General features: G+C 41.3%; 1 long non-coding RNA gene across 1 annotated transcript; it reads left to right on the top strand.

Moving 5' to 3' along the window:
- The first annotated feature begins 1,775 nt into the window (after positions 1–1,775).
- Positions 1,776–13,246, top strand: LOC128694258 (uncharacterized). The gene is made up of 2 exons (XR_011393089.1): positions 1,776–2,149; positions 11,446–13,246. It is a non-coding gene; the product is annotated as an uncharacterized lncRNA (long non-coding RNA).
- The last annotated feature ends 9,013 nt before the right edge of the window (positions 13,247–22,259 follow it).

The raw sequence follows: 22,259 nt of genomic DNA, 5'->3' as shown, positions 1-22,259 counted from the left end.
TTAATGAGGGTATGTTACATTAATGAGGGTATGCTACATTAATGAGGGTATGTTACATTAATGAGAGTATGCTACATTAGAGGGTATGCTACATTAATGAGGGTATGCTACATTAATGAGGGTATGCTGCATTAATGAGGGTATGCTACATTAATGAGGGTATGCTACATTAATGAGGGTATGTTACATTAATGAGGGTATACCACATTAATGAGGGTATGCTACATCAATGAGGGTATACCACATTAATGAGGGTATACCACATTAATGAGGGTATGATACATTAATGAGGGTATGCTACATTAATGAGGGTATGCTATATTAATGAGGGTATGCTACATTAATGAGAGTATACCACATTAATGAGGGAATGCTACATTAATGAGGGTATGCCACATTAATGAGGGTATGCCACATTATTGAGGGTATACCACATTAATGAGGGTATACCACATTAATGAGAGTATGCTACATTAATGAGGGTATGTTGCATTAATGAGGGTATGCTACATTAATGAGGGTATACCACATTAATGAGGGTATGCTACATTAATTAGGGTATGTTACATTAATGAGGGTATGCTACATTAATGAGGGTATACCACATTAATGAGGATATGCTACATTAATGAGGGTATGCTACATTAATGAGGGTATGCTACATTAATGAGGGTATGCTACATTAATGAGGGTATACCACATTAATGAGGGTATACCACATTAATGAGGGTATGCTACATTAATGAGGGTATGCTACATTAATGAGGGTATACCACATTAATGAGGGTATGTTACATTAATGAGGGTATACCACATTAATGAGAGTATGCTACATTAATGAGGGTATGCTACATTAATGAGGGTATGCTACATTAATGAGGGTATACCACATTAATGAGGGTATGCTACATTAATGAGGGTATGCTACATTAATGAGGGTATACCACATTAATGAGGGTATGTTACATTAATGAGGGTATACCACATTAATGAGGGTATACCACATTAATGAGGGTATGCTACATTAATGAGGGTATGCTACATTAATGAGGGTATACCACATTAATGAGGGTATGCTACATTAATGAGGGTATACCACATTAATGAGGGTATACCACATTAATGAGGGTATACCACATTAATGAGGGTATGCTACATTAATGAGGGTATGCTACATTAATGAGGGTGTACCACATTAATGAGGGTATGCTACATTAATGAGGGTATGCTACATTAATGAGGGTATGCTACATTAAGAAATACACTATCTTTGCTTCATTACAAAAGGTTGGTTATTACACTCTTGTGGTTTTAATTAAAATATTGTGTTAAGCCATACATTATTTATTTGTATAATATTGGCCATTATTTTAAATACACAATTGCTGTGTTTGTACAGGTAGGTCCTGCTGTCTTAGTGCCACCTGTATGATCCATACGGCATTACAGTTAGTAACCCTTTCTGTATACATTCTGTATATATTACATTCTATATACATTACACCTTATTTTTCTTTTTTAGGTCACCCTGCCTCGGTGGGAAACGGCCGGTGTTGAAAAAATATAATTGTAATAATAAAAATAATAATGACCATACTTAGAAGCATAAATAAGGTCTGAATACTTGAGTATATATTATATGTAAATATCTTTTTATAATAATATGCTGTAAGTATGAAATTTTAATAGTAATTAGGTAAATATATTTATTTTTTCAAAATGTTGAAAAAAACGTTTTTTTTTTTCTTTCACGGAGGATATTTTGATCACGATGAATGACTTGATCCAAGGAATCTGAGCCAACCTCGACTTTCTTTGATCAAACTAGATTTTATTTTCCCCTCAATGCCCAGTCTCCACTATGACCCCTACGGGTTTAGCGCTTCCTCGTGTCGGATAAAGACAGACAAGTTATACATAAGCGTGAGTTGCCTCCCGGCAGTCCAGTGTCGCTGATGGCGGGGAGATGCGAGGTAACCTCCTCCAACTTTCATCTTGGCTGCCTAACAAGAGCTCTCAGTCCTGCTAATATGAGTGAGAGGAATATTTCCTTCCTGAAGCGGGTGAAGAAGGTGGTGTTCCACAACAAGAGAGCACTTAGGGTGTGTGCAGTAACTTCTGCCTTTACTGGCGCCGGATATTACTTCTAGTAAGTTGGTGTGAATTAAGTCAGTAAGTTTATTCAAGTATACACAAATACAGTTACATAGAATTACCATAAATAGCAGCATATGTGTACAGAACCTAGGATAATCCAAAAAAGTCAGACAGAGTGACTTATTTCCATTGGGGTCCTTTCAGGTTTAGTATTTTAGTTTCAACATCATAGAAAATTTGACAAAACACAGTGCTTGATGATGCCTCACATTCCCTCAGGTTATGTATATTCCTTACAGGTTCAGCGCTTCCCGTTAAAAGTAATGTTAATCAGTAAGCTGAAAATAAATAGGTTTATTGCAGCACTGTGAATAATATATTTGTGAGTAGCACAGTTGTTAAAAACTTCTTTTTCCAAACCATATATCTATTTTCTCTCATAATATAATTAGATCAAGCCAAGGCTCGTCTTCAAGTCAGTTTTAAAATATTTTAAATAATACACCGTCTCAGAGTCCCTTGACGATGGTGAAGGGCTCTTTTTCTAAGGAATTGGAGCTGCCCTTCCGTTCCTGTGATCAAACATGATTGCTTCTCATCGCTCTGTATAATCTTTATGGGTTGAGTGTTTCTCATGAACAGAATAACTAGGATTAATAACTGATTTAGGAGCTTCACCAAGTTTGTTGAAAATGCATATTTCAGTGTACAATATTAATTTTTGTGCAAATTGGTATAAAATATTATTTTATTATTATTATTATTATTATTATTATTATTATTATTATTATTATTATTATTAATAATACTATCATTATTATTTTACTATCATTATTATTATTATTATTATTATTATTATTATTATTATTATTATTATTATTACTATCATTAATATTACTATCATTATTATTACTATCATTATTATTATTATCATTATTATTATTACTATTATTATTATTGTTATATTTAGAGGAGGGGAGTAATTGAAACAACATACTATATTTCCCTTAGAGTTAAAATTATTTGGTTAAACTTACTTTTTGAGGGGGTTAATGAAAAAAGAAATGGTTATAACTATGACCATAATTTTTAAAGGGATGGACCGGTAAGCCAGCGGAAGTCTTCAGTCAGATGACCAAAAGTTCCAACGGCGGGTCATCATCTAAGACCCGCGTCAGAAAACACCTGTTTCCTGACAAACCTTGCCTAACCTAACCTAAACCAGGGGTTCTTAACATTTTTACGATTACAAACCCCCAATGGATTGCCCAGTATGTCGTCATACCCTCTTCGCCGGACTGTCAAAATCATCACCGGCCATATTAGTTACCAGTATGACTTCGAAAGATGTCAATACCTTGGTTTCTACTTTACATATGGATAGCTAGGAACAGAACAGGTGATAGTTTATTCAAATCTAACAATTTTTTTTAATTCTTCAGAGATCGAGTCCCATACCTCCATTATTTGGTTCACATACCCCAAAGGGTATTGATATCCCTGGTTAAGAAATACTCGTGCAAACTGTAGTGAAAAGCACCCTTCTGGCAAGACAGTGATGGAGTGAATGATGGTGAAAGTTTTTCTTTTTCGGGCCACCCTGCCTTGGTGGGAATCGGCGGTTGGAGGCAGTGGAGATGTCCTGTCTAAGGGCAATGTGTGGTGTAAATATTATGCAGAAAATTCGGAGTGTGGAAATTAGGAGAAGGTGTGGAGTTAATAAAAGCATTAGTCAGAGGGCAGAAGAGGGGTTGTTGAGGTGGTTTGGTCATTTAGAGAGAATGGATCAAAGTAGAATGACATGGAAAGCATATAAATCTATAGGAGAAGGAAGGCGGGGTAGGGGTCGTCCTCGAAAGGGTTGGAGAGAGGGGGTAAAGGAAGTTTTGTGGACAAGGGGCTTGGACTTCCAGCAAGCGTGCGTGAGCGTGTTAGATAGGTGTGAATGGAGACGAATGGTACTTGGGACCTGACGATCTGTTGGAGTGTGAGCAGGGTAATATTTAGTGAAGGGATTCAGGGAAACCGGTTATTTTCATATAGTCGGACTTGAGTCCTGGAAATGGGAAGTACAATGCCTGCACTTTAAAGGAGGGGTTTGGGATATTGGCAGTTTGGAGGGATATGTTGTGCATCTTTATATGTGTATGCTTCTAGACTGTTGTATTCTGAGCACCTCTGCAAAAACAGTGATAATGTGCGAGTGTGGTGAAAATGTTGAATGATGATGAAAGTATTTTCTTTTTGGGGATTTTCTTTCTTTTTTGGGTCACCCTGCCTCGGTGGGAGACGGCCGACTTGTTAAAAAAAAAAAAAAATATTTATATATTTATATATATATTTATATATATATTTATATATATATTTATATATATATTTATATATATATTTATATTTATATATTTATATATTTTTTTTTCAACAAGTCGGTCGTCTCCCATCGAGGCAGGGTGACCCAAAAAAGAAAGAAAATCCCCAAAAAGAAAATACTTTCATCATTCAACACTTTCACCACACACACATTATCACTGCTTTTGCAGAGGTGCTCAGAATACAACAGTTTAGAAGCATATAAGTATAAAGATACACAACATATCCCTCCAAACTGCCAATATCCCAAACCCCTCCTTTAAAGTGCAGGCATTGTACTTCCCATTTCCAGGACTCAAGTCCGACTATATAAAAATAACCGGTTTCCCTGAATCCCTTCACTAAATATTACCCTGCTCACACTCCAACAGATCGTCAGGTCCCAAGTATCATTCGTCTCCATTCACTCCTATCTAACACGCTCATGCACGCTTGCTGGAAGTCCAAGCCCCTCGCCCACAAAACCTCCTTTACCCCCTCTTTCCAACCCTTTCGAGGATGACCCCTACCCCTTTTTCCTTCTCCTATAGATTTATATGCTTTCCATGTCATTCTACTTTGATCCATTCTCTCTAAATGACCAAACCACCTCAACAACCCCTCTTCTGCCCTCTGACTAATGCTTTTATTAACTCCACACCTTCTCCTAATTTCCACACTCCTAATTTTCTGCATAATATTTACACCACACATTGCCCTTAGACAGGACATCTCCACTACCTCCAACTGCCGATTCCCACCAAGGCAGGGTGGCCCGAAAAAGAAAAACTTTCACCATCATTCACTCCATCACTGTCTTGCCAGAAGGGTGCTTTACACTACAGTTTTTAAACTGCAACATTAACACCCCTCCTTCAGAGTGCAGGCACTGTACTTCCCATCTCCAGGACTCAAGTCCGGCCTGCTGGTTTCCCTGAACCCCTTCATAAATGTTACTTTGCTCACACTCCAACAGCACGTCAAGTATTAAAAGCCATTTGTCTCCATTCACTCCTATCAAACACGCTCACGCATGCCTGCTGGAAGTCCAAGCCCCTCGCACACAAAACCTCCTTTACCCCCTCCCTCCAACCTTTCCTAGGCCGACCCCTACCCCGCCTTCCTTCCACTACAGACTGATACACTCTTGAAATCACTCTGTTTCGCTCCATTCTCTCTACATGTCCGAACCACCTCAACAACCCTTCCTCAGCCCTCTGAACAACAGTTTTGGTAATCCCGCACCTCCTCCTAACTTCCAAACTACGAATTCTCTGCATTATATTCACACCACACATTGCCCTCAGACATGACATCTCCACTGCCTCCAGCCTTCTCCTCACTGCAACATTCATCACCCATGTTTCACACCCATATAAGAGCTTTGGTAAAACTATACTCTCATACATTCCCCTCTTTGCCTCCAAGGACAAAGTTCTTTGTCTCCACAGACTCCTAAGTGCACCACTCACCCTTTTCCCCTCATCAATTCTATGATTCACCTCATCTTTCATAGACCCATCCGCTGACACGTCCACTCCCAAATATCTGAATACATTAACCTCCCCCATACTCTCTCCCTCCAATCTGATATCCAATCTTTCATCACCTAATCTTTTTGTTATCCTCATAACCTTACTCTTTCCTGTATTCACTTTTAATTTTCTTTTGCACACCCTACCAAATTCATCCACCAATCTCTGCAACTTCTCTTCAGAATCTCTCAAGAGCACAGTGTCATCAGCAAAGAGCAACTGTGGCAACTCCCACTTTATGTTTGATTCTTTATCTTTTAACTCTACGCCTCTTGCCAAGACCCTCGCATTTACTTCTCTTACAACCCCATCTATAAATATATTAAACAACCACAGTGACATCACACATCCTTGTCTAAGGCCTACTTTTACTGGGAAATAATTTCCCTCTTTCCTACATACTCTAACTTGAGCCTCACTATCCTCGTAAAAACTCTTCACTGCTTTCAGTAACCTACCTCCTATGTCATGTGGGTTTTCGATACGTGGATGGGTAAAAATACTCACGTAGGCTGGTAGTACGTATAATATATATCGGGAAGTATGGGAAGCGCCAACAGCCGACCTGCCTCTCTCTGCTGCCTATCTTCGGCTGACTCACATACAGGGTGAGGGTGTTTGAAATCCTGCTATCGTCAGCAGCAATATGAATACAGTCAATGATTCACACAGACGGTTGGTAGTGAGTCATCTATTGGTACACTGGTTACTGGTAACTGGTTACTAGGAACTGGTACTACTACTGAGAGCTCGGCGACTCACTATCCTCGTACAAACTCTTCACTACTTTCAGTAACCTACCTCCTACACCATACACCTGCAACATATATATATATATATATATATATATATATATATATATATATATATATATATATATATATATATATATATATATATATATATATATATATATTTTTTAATTTTTTTTATTATCACACTGGTCGATTCCCACCGAGGCAGGGTGGCCTGAAAAAGAAAAACTTTCACCATCATTCACTCCATCACTGTCTTGCCAGAAGGGTGCTTTACACTACAGTTTTTAAACTGCAATATTAACACCCCTCCTTCAGAGTGCAGGCACTGTACTTCCCATCTCCAGGACTCAAGTCTGGCCTGCCGGTTTCCCTGAACCCCTTCATAAATGTTACTTTGCTCACACTCCAACAGCACGTCAAGTATTAAAAACCATTCGTCTCCATTCACTCCTATCAAACACGCTCACGCACGCCTGCTGGAAGTCCAAGCCCCTTGCACACAAAACCTTTACCCCCTCCCTCCAACCTTTCCTAGGCCGACCCCTACCCCGCCTTCCTTCCACTACAGACTGATACACTCTTGAAGTCATTCTGTTTCGCTCCATTCTCTCTACATGTCCGAACCACCTCAACAACCCTTCCTCAGCCCTCTGGACAACAGTTTTGGTAATCCCGCACCTCCTCCTAACTTCCAAACTACGAATTCTCTGCATTATATTCACACCACACATTGCCCTCAGACATGACATCTCCACTGCCTCCAGCCTTCTCCTCGCTGCAACATTCATCACCCATGCTTCACACCCATATAAGAGTGTTGGTAAAACTATACTCTCATACATTCCTCTCTTTGCCTCCAAGGACAAAGTTCTTTGTCTCCACAGACTCCTAAGTGCACCACTCACCCTTTTCCCCTCATCAATTCTATGATTCACCTCATCTTTCATAGACCCATCCGCTGACACGTCCACTCCCAAATATCTGAATACATTCACCTCCTCCATACTCTCTCCCTCCAATCTGATATCCAATCTTTCATCACCTAATATTTTTGTTATCCTCATAACCTTACTCTTTCCTGTATTCACTTTTAATTTTCTTCTTTTGCACACCCTACCAAAATCATCCACCAATCTCTGCAACTTCTGTGTACGAATGGTATATAATACCGACAAGATGAGAGTAAGACACATGTGCAACATCTGGGTATCTTTATTGTAGACGTTTCGCCATCCAGTGGCTTTATCAATACAAATTCTAGGACATAACTTGAAGACAGTAGAACTATGTACAGAAGATGAGGTAATCAGTCCCTCAACCTAGGAGTAGGTGCGAACAGCACCATAGTCGTGGAGATTCTGAAGCAGAAGAAAGAATCCTGGCGCTTATATAGTAACGTCAGGTGAAGCAGACGAGGGCAAATTCACTGGTAAGCGGGATTCCCCAGTGGAAGTAGGTCCTTCCCAAAGAGATGGGTTAGTTGCTGAACACTCTAACACTACATTTTTAAACCTACCCCATACCTCTTCGACCCCATTGCCTATGCTCTCATTAGCCCATCTATCCTCCAATAGCTGTTTATATCTTTCCCTAACTGCCTCCTCTTTTAGTTTATAAACCTTCACCTCTCTCTTCCCTGATGCTTCTATTCTCCTTGTATCCCATCTACCTTTTACTCTCAGTGTAGCTACAACTAGAAAGTGATCTGATATATCTGTGGCCCCTCTATAAACATGTACATCCTGAAGTCTACTCAACAGTCTTTTATCTACCAATACATAATCTAACAAACTACTGTCATTTCGCCCTACATCATATCTTGTATACTTATTTATCCTCTTTTTCTTAAAATATGTATTACCTATAACTAAACCCCTTTCTATACAAAGTTCAATCAAAGGGCTCCCATTATCATTTACACCTGGCACCCCAAATTTACCTACCACACCCTCTCTAAAAGTTTCTCCTACTTTAGCATTCAGGTCCCCTACCACAATTACTCTCTCACTTGGTTCAAAGGCTCCTATACATTCACTTAACATCTCCCAAAATCTCTCTCTCTCCTCTGCATTCCTCTCTTCTCCAGGTGCATACACGCTTATTATGACCCACTTCTCGCATCCAACCTTTACTTTAATCCACATAATTCTTGCATTTACACATTCATATTCTCTTTTCTCCTTCCATAACTGATCATTCAACATTACTGCTACCCCTTCCTTTGCTCTAACTCTCTCAGATACTCCAGATTTAATCCCATTTATTTCCCCCCACCGAAACTCCCCTACCCCCTTCAGCTTTGTTTCGCTTAGGGCCAGGACATCCAACTTCTTTTCATTCATAACATCAGCAATCATCTGTTTCTTGTCATCTGCACTACATCCACGCACATTCAAGCATCCCAGTTTTATAAAGTTTTTCTTCTTCTCTTTTTTAGTAAATGTCTACAGGAGAAGGGGTTACTAGCCCATTGCTCCCGGCATTTTAGTCGCCTCATACGACACGCATGGCTTACGGAGGAAAGATTCTTTTCCACTTCCCCTTGGACAATAGAAGAAATAAAGAAGAACAAGAGCTATGTAGAAAAAGGAGAAAAACCTAGATGTATGTATATATATATGCATGTGCATGTCTGTGAAGTGTGACCAAAGTGTAAGTTGGAGTAGCAAGATATCCCTGTTATCTAGCGTGTTTATGAGACAGAAAAAGACACCAGCATATATATATACATATATATATAATATATATATAATATATATATAATATATATATATTATATATATATATATATATATATATATATAAACTTGGACAACATAAAATGATATCCATTGCGAAACCCACTTAATATTGTATGCTTAAACTATAAGTTATCAAGAGCCCTTTAACTCGATATGACCCAATTAAAGTTACACAGTACCACCTGACCTCAGTTTACTACATCATTTTTTGACTTAATGTACTATATTTATACAAGTTAGATTAATTTAGGTCAGTTTAAGTTGGGTTAAGTTATGGTACACGATCCGGTTATATTTAACCACAAATGCAATGCCATCGTAAACAGATAATCTCAACAGTGCAAACAATCCATGTGGGAATGGAAATCTTTAGCTCAATGAAAGAGTTCCACCTAAGATAAATATTTTCAGCTGAAGATTTCCATCCCTAGTTGGCTTGTTTTGCATTGTTAACCACATATATGCATATTAAAAGAAACGGTTGTGAGTCTGGCAACAAGATAACCAAGAAAAAACGGACAACTTTAAAATTTAAATGTTAATCACTTTTGGGTCTTGGATAGACTGGATAGTCACTGTCCTCACTATGGAATTAACAGTGACTTCTACCTACAGTGGTACAGTGGTGGGGCACAAAAACCATGGAGTGTGGCATGGTAGTCAGTGTGAGAATGACACTGGTCAGTGTGAGGGAGCGTGGCACTGTGGTCAGGATTAGTGAGAGGAAGACTGTTGTTATGATCAGTGTGAGGGAGAGTGATAATGTGGTATACTCTGACGAGTGACTTTATAAATCCAATTCAGGGAATAATCCTGAGGGCGGTGGAAGACACGAAGAAGCAGTTAAAAGATAATCAGTCTGTCAGCATGGCTGAATCTGCTGGAGACGAGGGAAGACGTGAAGAATTAGTTGGAAGTGATCAATCCCACTTCCTTCAAAGAAGGCCTTCAGTCCGTCAGTCTTGATGATGGGCTGAACACTTTTCAAGGCTGAGGGATTTACACCTCAGACTACTACTTCACGTCTTCCAAAGTCTTCAACATATTTATTTAGGCTGAGGGAATGATCACCTCAAAATATTTCATATTTTCCACCACCTCAAGAATTATTCTCTGTAATGAGGTAATGAAACGACTGATTGGTGAAACTTCTCCACTGTTCAACTGCCTCCCAGCATACATAAGGGGGATTACCAGTAGACCCCTGGCTGTCTTCAAGCAGGCACTGGACAAGCACCTAAAGTCAGTACCTGACCAGCCGGGCTGTGGTTCGTATGTTGGATTGCGTGCGGCCAGCAATAACAGCCTGGTTGATCAGGCCCTGATCCACCATGAGGCCTGGTCACAGACCGGGCCGAGGGGGCGTTGACCCCCGAAGCACTCTCCAGGCAATTAAGATACCCAAGTGTTTCGCATGTGTCTTATTCATACACTTGTCAGTTTTGTATAGCAACAATATAATAAAGTGGGTATATTTAGTTTCGACTTTCTACAAAGTAAATTATTGTAGTAGATCTTCCTTAGTAGATAACACTAACATTAGTAGGGTAGAGCATGTTACTCTGATCAGCATCCATTGAGGACACGGTCTTCCAAGGCGATGTACGTATACCAAATTTTCAAGTGGGCTGAATGTTATAATGTTCAGCGAGAATAAAGCTGAGTGCTCCTCTGTAACTGGAAGAAAATGTGTCAAATTGGGAAGAAATTTATTAAGATACACTTTGCGTAATGTGACCCATACGGTTTCAGTGCTTGTTTTTAATATAAAAACTACAGGTAAAATTTAAACCTATTCATATTTGGAATTAGTTACTGTAATATCTTTTATTTCTACAAGTACATGTACGTACAAGGTATATAGGCCTAGCTGACAGCACTGACATACTATTATATAGTTGCTAACATTTTTTCTTAAATTATTGATATATTACCGTATTCACTGTCGAACTTTTTATTCCCCAGTTACCGTCCTCATTCTCAAGCTTTGTCTCAGAAGATCAAAGAATTAGCTCTGGAGGATAGTGAGGCTGCCACAGCTGATGAAGAGATGACGAACCAATCTTCAGACACCACAAGAAAGATATGGGAGGAGAATGGGAATCTGCCTTAAACGCATATTCAGTACTTTCACATTATTTTTCCCTTGAAGACCGAGACCGAGAGCGATCTGATGAATTTATTTTATTTTTTCAATAAACCTTATTTGTTATAAGGATGTGTAAGGGGTTCAAACAATATTTGCTTATATATTATAATATACACGAATGTACAACAGTAATTACTGTATAGTGATCATTGATCTATGCTGTAATGTTTGAAGAAAGTAAATTTTGTTACTGGTGCAACTTCAGTAATCTTAATGACGAGGAAATATACAATTCCTCATAGAGTTTATGCACAGTATATATGTTTTGTTTTGGTCATGGACTGCATGCAACATTGCAGTAAAAACCTTGTATACATAAATGTTCATTTTATTTGTAATGGAACACATTGTACTATATATTATTAATTCATTACACTTGAAACTATTGATAAGTTTATATATTTGTAGTGAAATATTGATTAAACAGCATTAGTTGTATGCATGACTTTGTAAATTGTCTTGCCTGTATATATAGAATAGCTCTAATTTCATTGCTTCGAGTAATCTTTATATATAAACATTATATTTTATGCGAATGAAGGAAAAATATAATTGAAGCCTAAAATGAGTGGTGGTCGAGGTAATCGCCTTTCTCATAAGAAAAAAAGGGCTGTAATTCTGCAGTGTGCATCATCTTTATTTGATATCAGGTAATTTATTTCTAAATCATAAGTTACAGGAAAAAATTTCATTCTTTAATTAAATGCTCACCCCTGAAATTTTCTAATTACGAATGATATATCTTACCTCTTGTCACCCAGTAATAAGATCCTGTTAATACTTATTATTTTTTATTAATTTTTATTTACACTATTCCTGGCTACATAAAAATTTGAAATAGGGTAATAATAATACTTAGTCAAAAGCCATAATTGCTTTCATCAATGAAATTGAAACCCCGATCACTGAATTAAGTCAGAATATTAAAGATAAAAAATATTAATTATGTTAAGGAGCTGGAATATGCCAAACGCAAAAACACAATGAAAGCTTTGTAAAGATGCTGATAAAGACATCCTATAACGTAGTTGAAACATTTGTTGAATCATCAACCTGAAAAATAGAAAGTAACGTGCACCAAGGAGATGTAGCTTCTCTAGGCTTCCCAGAATGCTTGTGCTCAACCAAAACTGTCTTCAAGGGTGATAGGATTGGAGGCCTACTCATTTCCGATTTGTGACCTTAACCTGTCGGGGTTTTTTTCTGTCTCCGTATTAAAAGTGAAAAATCCATTTGTGGCGAAACGTCCCCTTAGATAAATGTCTTGATTGTGCATGTCTTATTCTCACAAAGTCTGAAGGTTATTCTACATTTCTGATCTCATTTGGATTCCGGCACAATTCTGATCTCCATACTACTAAATAAACATAAATAAATGTTGCTGTGTCAGACAGACAAGACAGCAACATCTTGATACAGGGATTTATTCAACGCTTGTCTAACCTATTCCCATGACCTACTTCCACTAGTGGATTTTTCTTCAAGTGACTGCCTCCAACTGCTTTGCCTCGCCTGCCTCCAGCATATAAGCGTATGTTGTACTTCTATCAAGACTGGTAAACTGAACACATCATCTTCATCCTCCACCGTTTCCACAATAACGACACCCAAATGTTGCACACGTGTTTAATTCACCAACCTATCGTTTTTCTAAATCATTCACATAATGTTTCCAAGGGTACTTAAAGAGTGCAAGTGAAATTCCGAGATATGAAAAATACCTGATGTAATTCCTATCAAATTACTGCCCAATAAGCCTAAAGTCGATAGAAAGCAAACATTATCACTTATAGCCGATATAATAAGCCTTCTTGGTGAATATAATTTGATTACTTAGCCTCGACGAGGATTCACAAGGGACCGTTCTGGTATGACGAACTATTTTCGGTAAAGCATTTGAGGCAGTGGACCGCGATGAGAAATATGTTGTTCATTTGGATTTCTGTAAGGCCTTTGACAGCACCACACAAAAGTGTTGACAAAGGTGGAACTTTATGATGAAGAAGGAAAAGTTTTGTCATGGACAGAGGCATGGTTGATACAGAAAGCAAAGAGTTCGTATAAATGAGATGAAATTAGAAAAGGGACCAGTAGAGGTAGAGTGCCGTGTGAATTGGATGTAGGGCTTGACCTGGATGAGTGTGTTGAATCTTTTATGAGTGATGATGAGTCTGTCAACTTCGAGATGTTCCAAGTATAGGTTTGCTAGAACATCGCTTAATGGTGACCCTATAGGTAGACCGGAAATCTGTCGAAACAATTTTCAATAGAGAAACAGTTAAAAGCAACACATAATTCGATGAGAATAGGGAAGTCGAAGTTCTCTGTGCTCTTGTTACTTTAGTAAATAGGGATGTGACGTCTAGGCTGAAGAGCTTCTTGTTTCTGATGTTGATACGTCGCATGCGGTTGAGGAGGTCGCCAGAATGTTTTAAATGTATGTGACTGATGGTTAGGGCCGGGTTTAGATCGTGGGGGGCCCGGGACACTTTAGGTTTGGGGGGCCCTAAACATGGTAATTAAATTGAATTACAAATCAGAAATGAATTAAAATGAATGATAAACAGCAGTTTTCGAAAAAAAAACAAAATGTTAGATTTCGAATTATTATTATTATTATAATCAAAAAGAAGCGCTAAGTCACAAGGGCTATACAGCGCTGCTTAGGTTTCGAAGACGTCTTATTTTATTTTTCTCAATTTTATTGACTAAGAATAACCGACTATAATTTTTAGCTTGTAATATATTACATTTACACTAATAATTACCTATGTGTATTTATATCTTTGGTGTCACATTTTCGGTATCTATGGTGGCAGTTGACCAAAAGGACACATACTTTTCTCTGACAGGAAACCACATGGCTGGGTCTGAATCACATGGTGGCGCTTCACTGTCCATGTCTACGCAAGTAGCTGTAGAATGTGGTCGTGGTGATTCATAGCCTTTACTATCTTGATTTGGTATGTTCTTTTTATTTTCTGCAGATGTACTTGAGAATGCGGGTGGGTCCTCAGAAGAAACATCATCTGGTAGTTGTACTGGTTCTTCATTAGTACCTTTCATCTTTTCCACTACGGAAGCAGAGAAAAATTCTGTAAGGTATTTTGTCTACCAAGACCGGAGCATTTCTTTCGCTTGATTCTTTGGAAATCTTTCTTTTCTGAGGTCCTGGCAACTGAATTTTCCGTGGCATACTGGGGGTCTTCTGAAAATACAAATATTCAGATTTTTTGACATTTAGTGACAATGTAATGACACACACACACACACACACACACAGTATAGACTAGGTGGCCAAGGACTGCAAACCTCGCTCAAGGAGAAAGATCTTGGGGTGAACATAACACTGAGCATGTCTCCGGAGGCACACATCAACCAGATAACTGCTGCAACATACGGGTGCCTGGCAAACCTGAGAATAGCGTTCCGATACCTTAGTAAGGAATCGTTCAAGACACTGTACACTGTGTACATCAGGCCCATACTGGAGTATGCAGAACCAGTTTGGAACCCACACCTGGTCAAACACGTCAAGAAATTAGAGAAAGTGCAAAGGTTTGCAATAAGGCTAGTTCCGGAGCTAAAGGGTATGTCCTACGAAGAAAGGTTGAGGGAAATCGGACTGACGACACTGGAGGACAGGTGTCAGCATAGTTGCTGATCCCCTGTAAATGTATATGATATCTGTGTATCATAGTACCATCCATAAGTTATACATACACGACCCCTTTGCTAGGCCTAGTGATTAGTTTGTATGACGTCACATGATCCCACATGAGTGAGTGGGATGCGCTACATCGCTCTCAGTTCCCGGTAATCCAAGCAGGCGATAGGACAGGCAGTTTGGGCTCTCTCCCTTCATACTCTGCTAATATAAGTGTAACCATCCAACAAGTGTGTTTAACTCCAACCATCATATCTCCTACGAACTCACACTACACAGGCGGGTCAGGGGAGACATGATAACGACATACAAAATACTGCGTGGAATAGATAAGGTAGACAGAGACAGGTTGTTCCAGAGAAACAAGGGGTCACAATTGGAAGCTGAAGACTCAGACGAGTCAGAGGGATGTTAGGAAGTATTTCTTCAGTCATAGAGTCGTCAGGAAGTGGAACAGCCTAACAAGTGATATAGTGGAGGCAGGAACCATACATAGCTTTAAGACGAGGTATGACAAAGCTCTGGAAGCAGAGAGAGAGAGAGAGGACCTAGTAGCGATCAGTGAAGAGGCAGGGCTAGGAGCTGAGTCTCGACCCCTGCAACCACAATTAGGCGAGTACACACACACACACACACACACAGGCTAGGCAGCCAAAGACTGCAAACCTCACTCAAGGAGAAAGATCTTGGTGTGAGTATAATACCGCGCACGTCCCCGGAAGTACACAACCTGATAACTGCTGCAGCATATGGGCGCCTGGCAAACCTGAGAAGAGCGTTCTGATACCTCAGTAAGGAATCGTTCAAAACTCTGTACACCGTGTCCGTCAGGCCCATGCTGGAGTATGCAGGACCAGTTTGGAACCCACACCTGGTCAAGCACGTCAAGAAATTAGAGAAAGTGCAAAAGTTTGCATCAAGGCTAGTTCCAGAGCTAAGGGGAATGTTCTACGAAGAAAGGTTAACGGAAATCGGCCTGATGACACTGAAGGACAGGAGGGTTAGGGTGACATGATAATGACATACAAAATACTGCGAGGAATAGATAAGGTGGACAGAGACAAGATGTTCCAGAGATAGGACACAGAAACAAGAGGTCACAATTGGAAATTGAAGATTCAGATGAGTCAAAGGGATGTTAGGAAGTATTTCTTCATAGAGGAAATTAAATCTTCATCAGAGTACAAAACAAATTCTGGCCACAAAATAGAGCGAAACACCAACGTCAAAGACCTGGGAGTGATCATGTCGGAGGATCTCACCTTCAAGGACCATAACATTGTATCAATCGCATCTGCTAGAAAAATGGCAGGATGGATAATGAGAACCTTCAAAACTAGGGAGGCCAAGCCCATGATGACACTCTTCAGGTCACTTGTTCTATCTAGGCTGGAATATTGCTGCACACTAACAGCACCTTTCAAGGCAGGTGAAATTGCTGACCTAGAAAATGTACAGAGAACCTTCACAGCGCGCATAACGGAGAAAAAACACCTCAATTACTGGGAGCGCTTGAGGTTCCTAAACCTGTATTCCCTGAAACGCAGGCGGGAGAGATACATGATTATATACACCTGGAAAATCCTAGAGGGACTAGTACCGAACTTGCACACGAAAATCACTCACTACGAAAGCAAAAGACTTGGAAGACGATGCACCATCCCCCCAATGAAAAGCAGGGGTGTCACTAGCACGTTGAGACCATACAATAAGTGTCAGGGGCCCGAGACTGTTCAACTGCCTCCCAGCATACATAAGGGGGATTACCAACAGACCCCTGGCAGTCTTCAAGCTTGCACTGGACAAGCACCTAAAGTCGGTTCCTGACCAGCCGGGCTGTGGCTCGTACGTTGGTTTGCGTGCAGCCAGCAGCAACAGCCTGGTTGATCAGGCTCTGATCCACCAGGAGGCCTGGTCACAGACCAGGCCGCGTGGGCGTTGACCCCTGGAACTCTCTCCAGGTAAACTCCAGGTATCTCTCCTGTCCTCCAGTGTCGTCAGGTTGATTTCCCTTAACCTCTCCTCGTAGGACATACCTCTTAACTCTGGGACTAGTCTTGCTGCAAACTTTTGCACTTTCTCTAGTTTCTTTACGTGCTTGGCTAGGTGTGGGTTCCAGACTGGTGCTGCATACTCCAATATGGGCCTAATATACACGGTGTACAGGGTCCTGAACGATTCCTTATTAAGATGTCGGAATGCTGTTCTGAGGTTTGCTAGGTGCCCATATGCAGCAGCAGTTATTTGGTTGATGTGCGCTTCAGGAGATGTGCCTGGTGTTATACTCACCCCAAGATCTTTCCTTGAGTGAGGTTTGTAGTCTCTGGCCCCCTAGACTGTATTCTGTCTGCGGTCTTCTTTGCCCTTCCCCAATCTTCATGACTTTGCACTTGGTGGGGTTGAACTCCAGAAGCCAATTGCTGGACCAGGTCTGCAGCCTGTCCAGATCCCTTTGTAGCTCTGCCTGGTCTTAGATCGAATGAATTATTCTCACCAACTTCACGTCATCTGCAAACAGGGACACTTCGGAGTGTGTGTACTCACCTATTTGTGGTTGCAGGGGTCGAGTCCTAGCTCCTGGCCCCGCCTCTTCACCGGTTGCTACTAGACCCTCTCTCTCCCCGCTCCATGAGCTTTATCAAACCTCGTCTTAAAACTGTGTATGGTTCCTGCCTCCACTACGTCATTTTCTAGGCTATTCCACTGCCTTACAACTCTATGACTGAAGAAATACTTCCTACTATCTCTCTGACTCATTTGTGTCTTCAACTTCCAATTGTGGCCTCTTGTTTCTGTGTCCCCTCCCTGGAACATCCTGTCCTTGTCCACCTTGTCTATTCCACGCAGTATTTTATATGTCGTTATCATGTCTCCCCTGACCCTCCTGTGTGTGTGTGTGTGTGTGTGTGTGTGTGTGTGTGTGTATGTGTGTGTGTGTGTGTGTGTGTGTGTGTGTGTGTGTGTGTGTGTGTGTGTGTGTGTGTGTGTGTGTGTGAGTGAGTGTGTGTGTGTGTGTGTGTGTGTGTGTGTGTGGATGTGTATGTGTGTGTAAGATGTACTTGCAAAATTATATATATTAGAAACCTTTGTGAGCAGCACACAGATTTAAAACATGGACACCACTGCAGCACACCATTGCCCAGCACTAAAAGCAGTCGACCCACACACACAGACACATATATAGCCCCAGGCCACCAATTGACTCGTTGGTTATTGACCTCTGCACTGATACTAAACAGAAATAGCCCTTCTGAGGTAGACATAACCATTCAAAGCCATACATACACACAATAGTTACCTTGCACACACAGACACATGCACACACACACACAGTGACCTTCAATGCAGAATCGACTCGGAACAGGATCCTGCAGGAGAAAGCACGATTAAGGGACATGCTGGCATACAGGAAAGTGTATCTCGACCACGACAGAACACAAGAAGAAAGGCAGAAACTGAGAGAGATGGTACAAAGGCGATAGGAGGAAAGAGAAGGGATGGAGGAGACAGACAGGAGATCCCAGACCCAGGAAGAAGATCAAATACAGCCTCCCTCACAACTTCCTATAGAAGCCCCCCAACCAGGTCAACCCCAGTGCAACCAAACACTCTAAACCAAAAGACCCATGCCATATCCAATGCCCCCACCCACTGCATTACAAACTCCACCCCCACAGCAACCACCCATAGTTCCTTATCAGGTCTCCCACTTCCCCAACCCCAATATACCTCCCAGACCACAGTCTTAGAAAAGAAGTTGAAGGTGTGGTATAAAAATGCAGATGGAATAACAAATAAGTATGAGGAGTGGCACGAAAGAATCAAGGAGACATCCTGAGACATAATAGCACTCACAGAAACAAAACTCACCAGAATAATAACATTCAATCTTTCCATCCGGATATCAAATACTCAGGAAAGACAGAGGGAGGAGAGGGGGAGGAGGAGCTGCACTGCTCATTAAAAACCAGTGGGGTTTTGAGAAAATGAAAGGAATGGATGGCACGGGCGAAAGGGACTACTTAGTAGGAACAATCCAGTCTGAGGGACATAAGGTGATAATTGCAGTAATGCACAACCCACCACAGAACTGCAGGAGGCCAAGAGAAGAATACGATGAGAGCAACAGAGCAATGGTCGACACACTAGCCGAGGTGGCCAGGAGAGCACACATGGGGGAGCAAAGTTACTGGTTATGGGTGATTTCAATCACAAGGAGATTGACTGGGAAAACCTGGAGCCCCATGGGGGTCCCGAAACATGGAGAGCCAGATGATGGATGTGGTACTGGAAAACCTCATGCATCAACATGTTAGACACACTACCAGAGAGAGAAGAGAGAATGAACCAGCAAGACTGGACCTTGTATTCACCTTGAGTAGTTCAGACATCGAGGATATCATGTATGAAAGGCCCCTGGGAGCTAGTGATCATGTGGTTATGTGCTTCGACTACATAGTTGAGCTTCAAGTGGAGATAGTAACAGGAATAGGTTGGGAAAAACCAAACTACAAAAGGGGGAACTACTCAGGCATGAGGAACTTCCTGCAAGACATTCAGTGGGAGAGGGAACTGACAGGAAAACCAGTACAAGAAATGATGGACTATTTGGCAACAAAATGCAAGGAGGCAGAGGAGAGGTTTGTTCCCAAGGGAAACAGAAATAATGGGAAGAACAGAACGAGTTCTTGGTTCACCCAAAGGTGTAGGGAGGCAAAAACTAAGTGTACTAGAGAATGGAAAAGGTACAGAAGACAGAGAACTCAGGAAAACAAAGAGATTAGCCGAAGAGCCAGAAACGAATGTGCACAGACAAGAAGGGAGGCTCAGCAACAATATGAAAATGACATAGCATCGAAAGCCAAGTCTGACCCGAAGCTGTTGTATAGCTACATCAGGAGGAAAACAACAGTCAAGGACCAGGTAATCAGACTGAGGAAGGGTGATGGGGAGTTCACAAGAAATGACCGAGAGGTATGTCAGGAGCTCAACACGAGATTTAAAGAAGTATTTACAGTGGAAACCAGTAGGACTCCAGGAAATCAGAACAGGAGGGTACACCAGCAAGTGCTGGATGAGGTACATATAACCAAGGAGGAGGTGAAGAAGCTGCTATGCGAACTTGACACCTCAAAGGCGGTGGGACCAGACTACATCTCTCCATGGGTCCTTAAAGAAGGAGCAGAGATACTGTGTGTGCCATTAACAAAGATCTTCGACACATCAATTGAAACTGGGCAACTCCCTGAGGTATGGAAGATGGCAAATGTAGTCCCAATTTTTAAAAAGGGAGACAGACATGAGGCACTAAACTACAGACCTGTATCACTAACGTGTATAGTATGCAAAGTCATGGAGAAGATCATCAGGAGGAGAGTGGTGGAGCACCTGGAAAGAAACAAGTGTATAATTGACAACCAGCACGGTTTCAGGGAAGGAAAATCCTGTGTCACAAACCTACTGGAGTTTTATGACAAGGTGACAGAAGTAAGACAAGAGAGAGAGGGGTGGATCGACTGCATTTTTTTGGACTGCAAGAAAGCCTTCGACACAGTTCCTCACAAGAGGTTACTGCAAAAGCTAGAGGATCAGGCACACATAACAGGAAAGGCACTGCAATGGATGAGAGAATACCTTACAGGGAGGCAACAACGAGTCATGGTACGTGACGAGGTGCCAGAGTGGGCTCCTGTGACAAGCGGGGTTCCACAGGGGTCAGTCCTACGACCTGTGCTGTTCTTGGTATATGTGAATGACATAACGGAAGGGATAGACTCAGAAGTGTCCTTGTTTGCAAATGATGCGAAGTTAATGAGAAGAATCAAATCGGATGAGGATCAGGCAGGACTACAAAGAGACCTGGACAGGCGACAAGCCTGGTCCAGCAACTGGCTCCTTGAGTTAAACCCTGCCAAATGCAAAGTCATGAAGATTGGGCAAGGGCAAAGAAGACCGCAGACACAATATAGTTTAGATGGCCAAAGACTGCAAACCTCACTCAAGGAAAAAGATCTGGGGGTGAGTATAACACCGAGCATATCTCCTGAGGCGCACATCAATCAGATAACTGCTGCAGCATACGGGCGTCTGGCAAACCTACGGATAGCGTTCCGATACCTCAGTAAGGATTCGTTCAAGACTGTATACCATTTACGTCAGGCCCATACTGGAGTATGCAACACCAGTCTGGAATCCACACCTGGAGTTTACCTGGAGTTTACCTGGAGAGAGTTCCGGGGGTCAACGTCCCCTCGGCCCGGTCTGTGACCAGGCCTCCTGGTGGATCAGAGCCTGATCAACCAGGCTGTTGCTGCTGGCTGCACGCAAACCAACGTACGAGCCACAGCCCGGCTGATCAGGAACTGACTTTAGGTGCTTGTCCAGTGCCAGCTTGAAGACTGCCAGGGGTCTGTTGGTAATCCCCCTTATGTGTGCTGGGAGGCAGTTGAACAGTCTCGGGCCCCTGACACTTATTGTATGGTCTCTTAACGTGCTAGTGACACCCCTGCTTTTCATTGGGGGGATGGTGCATCGTCTGCCAAGTCTTTTGCTTTCGTAGTGAGTGATTTTCGTGTGCAAGTTCGGTACTAGTCCCTCTAGGATTTTCCAGGTGTATATAATCATGTATCTCTCCCTCCTGCGTTCCAGGGAATACAGGTTTAGGAACCTCAAGCGCTCCCAGTAACTGAGGTGTTTTATCTCCGTTATGCGCGCCGTGAAAGTTCTCTGTACATTTTCTAGGTCGGCAATTTCACCTGCCTTGAAAGGTGCTGTTAGTGTGCAGCAATATTCCAGCCTAGATAGAACAAGTGACCTGAAGAGTGTCATCATGGGCTTGGCCTCCCTAGTTTTGAAGGTTCTCATTATCCATCCTGTCATTTTTCTAGCAGATGCGATTGATACAATGTTATGGTCCTTGAAGGTGAGATCCTCCGACATGATCACTCCCAGGTCTTTGACGTT

This window comes from Cherax quadricarinatus, chromosome 43 (assembly GCF_038502225.1).
Source record: "Cherax quadricarinatus isolate ZL_2023a chromosome 43, ASM3850222v1, whole genome shotgun sequence".
NCBI classification, from domain to species: domain Eukaryota; kingdom Metazoa; phylum Arthropoda; class Malacostraca; order Decapoda; family Parastacidae; genus Cherax; species Cherax quadricarinatus.
The sequence above is the reverse complement of the archived record's forward strand: the minus strand, read 5'-3'. Positions and strand labels throughout refer to the sequence as shown.